This window comes from Camelus dromedarius, chromosome 29 (assembly GCF_036321535.1).
Source record: "Camelus dromedarius isolate mCamDro1 chromosome 29, mCamDro1.pat, whole genome shotgun sequence".
NCBI lineage: Eukaryota > Metazoa > Chordata > Mammalia > Artiodactyla > Camelidae > Camelus > Camelus dromedarius.
The window spans coordinates 23,526,282-23,532,150 of NC_087464.1; the positions used below are offsets into that span (position 1 = coordinate 23,526,282).

Genomic DNA, 5,869 nt, shown 5'->3' on the forward strand with positions numbered 1-5,869 from the left:
CCTTCTTCTTTCCGCCATTGAGTATGATGTTAGCTGTGTGTAATTCACTTTTTAAACTTATCAAATAGGCATGGATTAAAGAAAGATAATACTACTGAAAAGGATGTGAAGAATAGGTGCTGTGGGTGTTTAATGAGGAACTCTGTTCCAAGATTGAAAGTTTGGAGAGAAGGATTCTGGGAAAATGATGGTGGTGACACAGCTTTTCCCCCAATTTTCTTATTGTGATAAAATACACATAACACAAAGTTACATAACATAAACAACATAAAAATCTTAAGCATTTTAAGTTTATAGTTCAGTGATATTAAGTACCTCCACATTACTGTGCAATCATCACCACCATCCATCTCCAGAATATTTTTCAATTTGCAAAACCGGAACTCTGTACCCATTAAACAGTAACTTCCCATTCTCCTCTCCCCTCAAACCCTGGCAACCACCATTCTACTTTTTTGTCTCTATGATTTCAACTGCTCTAGGTTTTTCATGTAAGTGGAATCATATAATATTTATCTTTTTATGAATGGCTTATTTCACTTAACATGATGGGTGACAGACTTTTTAATCTCTCTGGATCCCCACTCAAAAACAGAGACAGCAACTGAGAAGAAAAACCAAGAACTGAAGGACAATGTTTATAACAAAACTAGGTGCTATGGCCTGAATTGTGTCCCCCCAGAAGTCACATGTTAGACCCTAAATTCCAGCATGACTGTATTTGGAGACAGGGCTCTTAGGAGGTAACTAAGGTTAACTAAAATCACGAGGGTGGGTCCCCAGTACAATAGGATGGGGAGGGCTTACAAGAAGTGGAAGTGAGAGCTCTTTCTCTCTCTCCATGAACACACACAAGGAAAGGACAGTTGAGGACACAGTAAGAAGGTGGCCATCTGCAAACCAGGAAGTGAGTACTCACCAGAAACCAAACTGCTGAATCTTGATCTTGGATTTTCTAGCCTCCACTACTATGAGAAATACATTTCTGTTGTTTAAGCCACTCAGTCTGTGGTATTTTTTTATGGCAGCATGACTAGAATAATATACGAGGTGACAAAGTATTTCCACCAACTCCCAAATACAAGTTGGTGGGAGCAACTGTTGGCAGCCACAACTTGCATGGTATCAGCATCTGTGCAGAAAGAAGCAGAATTAAGTAATAAGGCATCTAACAGGTCTGAGATCAGGAATTCCTACAATCAGCAGGAATTCACTGAAAAGTTTGACCGTTTTAAGAACAGCCCCTGAAACTGGGAGGTTCTTTGTCCATATAGTAGTGGCTAAATACAAGAGGTCCACTTTGAGGTCTGAGGGACCAGAGAAGTCTAGTCAGGGTGAACTCGAACATGACATGTCAGGGTTGCCTTCCAGGGTAGGACCTCACACTGTGGAAAGGAGAAGGCAGTGCGGATGACATGCAAATTCAGAGAGGCAGGCAGGACGGGTGAGGATGTGGAAGGCTTTTAAAAACCACACAAAGCAACTCAAATTCATTTCACAGGCCAGGTGGAGCTGTGAACGCTCCTGGGATGCAGAGCAGAGGGGACAGGCATCAGGCTGGGAAGATGAAGGGACCAAAGAGCCCAGCTGTCCATGGGTCCTGCCCCCGCTCCCCTCCCTGTCCACCACGGCCACGTGGGGCAGGGAAACCACACAGGCTTGACCCCATCTCTACCACTTAACGGCTTTAGGACCATGAATGAGTCCCAGAAATGACATTCACGCCCCAGGCTGACCGTGAGGAGCAAAGGAAAGGGAGTGAAGCAAACAGCTGGTGCACGAGGCACGTGGTAAACGCGAATCCCTTGGGCCACCCACTGAGCTGCTAGCTAAGCTTCCACTTTCCATGATGGGGAGCCGGGGAGATGATGTCACTCCCCGCTGAAAACCTGCCGTGGCTCCTTGGTCACTGCAGGACAAGTCTGACCTCACTCAGGCACTCAGGGCGCTCACTCTCAGGCTCCCGCCCTCCTTGTCTCCAGCTCCACCTGAGGATCTGCCACCAGGACGCTGCCTTCTGGTCTTGCCGACTTCAGGCTGTCACGTGTACCTCCACATCCCCTCAAACAGGTGGCTGCCTCTGCCTGAACACCCCTCCCACAAACACACACCCCTTCCTCTGCCTGGCTAACATTAACCAAGTCTCTGACAGTCAGCCCAAACGCCGCTTCCTCAGAGAAGCGCTCCCTGACCTGGGCCCTCACCTCAAGCCTGGGCTGGGCTTCTCACCCTGTCGCTCCCGCTCAGGAACTGCCTGGTGACCTCCACGGCAGGGGTGAGGACTGGCTCGTCTCCACCCCCGCAGCTGGACCCAGGCCTCATACATGTGTGCTCAACGCTCAGTCAACGCTCACAGAATGAATGAGTGACTTCTTCACCAAAACTGCCACAGGTACCCAAGCCAGGCGGTCACTGGAGTCAGGCCACGGTCACTGGGGGCAGCAGTGGAAGCCACAGGGACCACTGGCCTTGCTGGGAGCAGCCTCCCCTGTCACACTGCCACGTCCCAGCTCCTCCTAGAGCAAAGCAGGCCAAGTGGGAAGGCCCTCCGGAGGGCAGAAAAAAGCTCAGGGTCGAAAGTAACTAAGAAGCCGCGTGGGCACCAGGAGTGGGGAAGACTGACCTGCAGGCTGGGCTGCCCGGAGGCCTGCAGGGCGTGCTGGAGGGCTTGGCTGAAGAGATCGTTGGTGATGGGCGTCCCTGACTGGACGCTGGAGGACATCGGGGAGGTCCCAGAGGAATGGCCCTAGACACAAACCAGTGGTCAGTGCCATCCTCACAGCCGTCTCAGTCTCCAGCACACACCCACTGCTGTCGCATCACCCGTCAGTGCCCCGAAGGCCCAGCAACTGCCTCCCAGCAGGGGCCTGCACGAGACAGCCCCACAGAGGTGCCTAAAAGTTCTCTACGTGGGCAGGAGAGGCTCCATCCTCTTCTGTCCAGAGAGATGGAACTGGGCCCCCGCCCCAGTCCAGGACCCAGCACTGGGAAGGCCTTGGAAGACGGCCTCGGACGCTGGAGCGACTGCCGCCAGGAATGCATAAGCCCGTGTCGTTTGGCCGCTTTCAGGAAAAAGTAAGGGTACCTTATGTGAGGGGAGGTTCTTCCCAGCTGCTGGGAGGAGGGCTCCACTAGGGCTGTGCTGAACTCCAGAGACTCCCGAGCCTTAAAGGCAGGGAGGGGGAGGTCACCTGAGCTGCACTGGGAACCCCACCGGGGCTCCAGGCAGAGTTCAGCCCAAAGCAGACCCGGCACCAGGGTCAGCAAAGGGAACCCAGTCTACCCCGGGGACCTTCTCCCTTGGGGCCCAGCCGCCACCCTCCAGCCCTCTTCCCATACCTGGGTGCCAGGAGTTGGTGTGTGAGAGCTGCTCTCCGGAGTGCTGGCCAGGGCCAGGGCGGTGGCCAGCTCACTCTGGGTGATGGGCCGGGGTCCGGCAGCTCCACTGTACCCCAGGGAAGCTGGGCGGGAGCTGGGTGTGCTGCTCGAGGGCGTGGACCTGGCGCTCTGGACAAGGGAGGCGCCCAGAGTCAGGGAAGCAACACTGGGACAGTCCCAGACGAACCCCCACCCGCTCCAGGGTCAGTTCTTCGGGAGACTCCCCAAGCTGCCAGGTTCAGAAAGCAACAGTGTGACACAGATGGGCCCCCAAAGGGCCTCTGACCACTTCCCTGCTGGCACGTGCCAGGTCCCGGGGAGGGGTGCACCCCGGCACATCTCTCCCAAGCAGCAGACGGCCGGGCCACTTACTGGGTGAAAGTCATCCTCATCATCAGAGAGCCCTTCAAACAGGAAGCCACCTGGAGGAGGGAGAACAGATTTAGGAGGAAGAGCAGGAAGGCACAGGCGCAGCTCCAGAATCTCAGCTCTAGCTACGCTCCAAACTCAGATTTTCCTCTCTCCCCCTGGAAAATTACAGGACAGATGCACTCCCTGACTCAAACCAAGAGTTCCCAAGGAACACCCGCTGCCAGCACTATACATAGCTGCTGAGTAGAGCAAATCCCTGGGCCGCTGCCCGCCCCGGAGGGGCCTGTGCTCCGCTGCCTGCCCCGGAGGGGCCTGTGCTCCGCTGCCCTGGGGCTCAGCTGGCAGTATAGGAGCTGGTATGCATGGCCCGGAAAGAGGAGTTGGTCCCCGCTGTGTGGGGGTTCTTACTGCCATTTCTGGTTTGGCAGCGCACACACTCACCCACTCACCCAGACGGCCCAGGACGCAGAGCCGTACTCAGTTAGGGCACAGCGGCACCTGCCCAGGGCAGCACGTGGTCCCGCACCCCACTGTACACGCAGTGCCCCCTACCATTCCGGAGAGCAGAGATGTTGGGTCTGCTCCTCGGGTGACACTCAGAGGCGGCAGCCGTGCACAGCAGCAGCAGCCAGGGATGCTGAGAAGCAGGTCTCTGAGTCATTTGGATCCGACGGGAGGTCCTGTCATCCTGTGGCCAGGGCTGACTAAACCAAGGGCAGACCGCAGAGTGATCCCAGCGCGAGGAGGCAGAGACAAACACCTGACCCCCACCCTGCCCCGCCCCTCACAACCCTTCAGGCCAGGCTACAGGCTACAGGCAGCCAGGGAGCCTTCTCCACCTGCTACCTGGAACTCCATGGGGAGAACCCAGGTTGGGGTGGTGGGGGAGACAGCCTTGTGGTCTGCAATTGGAGCCAGGCTTCTTCCGCTCTCTGGGGCACAGATACACCGCCCTACCCGCACTCCCAAACCTCATGAAAGGATTGGCGTAGAAGTCAGGGAGGATCTCTCTGAGGGCACAGGCCACCTTGCTAAAAGCCAGCTAAGTGTTTGGACCCCAGGGCTGTTTCTCGTAGGATGGGCTGCTGTGATTGGACAGGGCTCCCTCTGGGCCTTTACGCAGGAACAAGATGCTGTCCCTTCAGAGCGGAGTTGGGGGTGGGTGGGGTGGGAGGCAGACAGAGGGTAGATATCTGTGGGGAGCTCAGAGCCCCACCTTCGCTCTGCTCTGAGAACCACCAGAATTTTCACCTTGGCCAGGTTCTCTCCCTTCTCACCTTTCCTCTCTTCCCCAGTCATCAGCCTTCTGGGCTGCCGGCCACACACACCCTTTCCCCACCAGCTGCTCTGTGTTCAGAGAATCCAAACTCACTTCCATGAGTGGAGGGGGTAATTCAGAAGACCCTTTTTATTATGCTGTGGTAGTTTCCTTCTATTGCTTTTTCTTGAGTGTTTTTATTTTGAAAGGATGTCGAATTTTGTCAGTGCTTTTTCTAGATGGAGATGCTCAAGTGGTTATTTTCTCTTCACTTTGTTGATGTGGTGTATTACATTAATTTTGGGGTGTTAAACCATCTTTACATTTCAGGAATAAATCCCATTGGTCATGGCGTGTAATTCTTTAAAATTGAATGCTATTTGCTAGTATTTTGTTGATTTTTGCCTCAATGTTTATAATGGGTATTGGACTGTAGTTTTCTTGTAGTGTCTTCGTCTGGCTTTGGTGTCAGGGTAATTCTGTCCTTGTAAAATGAGTAGAAAGTGTTCCTTCCTCCTCAGTTATTTGGAAAAGTTTGAGCAGAATTAGAATTGTATTAGTCGTTTAAATGCTTGGTAGAATTCACCAGTGAAGTCACCAGGTCCAGTGCTTTTCTTTGTTGGCAGTTTGTTTTTTGTTTTAATAGCAAAATGTTTTTTTCTTTTTTTTTTTTAAAAAGCTTCTCAGCACTATCTAGGGTGACAATCTTTTAAAAGTTTCAACTTTATTTAATAGTATCAGTTTTAGCCTTTCAGAGGCACAGCCTAAATGCTATGGTGTTAAAACAAGAGTCTCCAAGCAAGGTTTCCAGGACCACTAATTTCTCTGCAAAGGTACTCATCAGCTTCAAAACTCACTGCC

General features: G+C 52.9%; 1 long non-coding RNA gene across 1 annotated transcript; it reads right to left on the reverse strand.

The window, feature by feature from the left end:
• Positions 1-2,604: 2,604 nt before the first annotated feature.
• Positions 2,605-3,841, reverse strand: LOC105087321 (uncharacterized). The gene is made up of 3 exons (XR_004132989.2): positions 3,751-3,841; positions 3,340-3,507; positions 2,605-2,746 (listed from the first exon to the last, which is right to left on the reverse strand). It is a non-coding gene; the product is annotated as an uncharacterized LOC105087321 (long non-coding RNA).
• Positions 3,842-5,869: the final 2,028 nt, after the last annotated feature.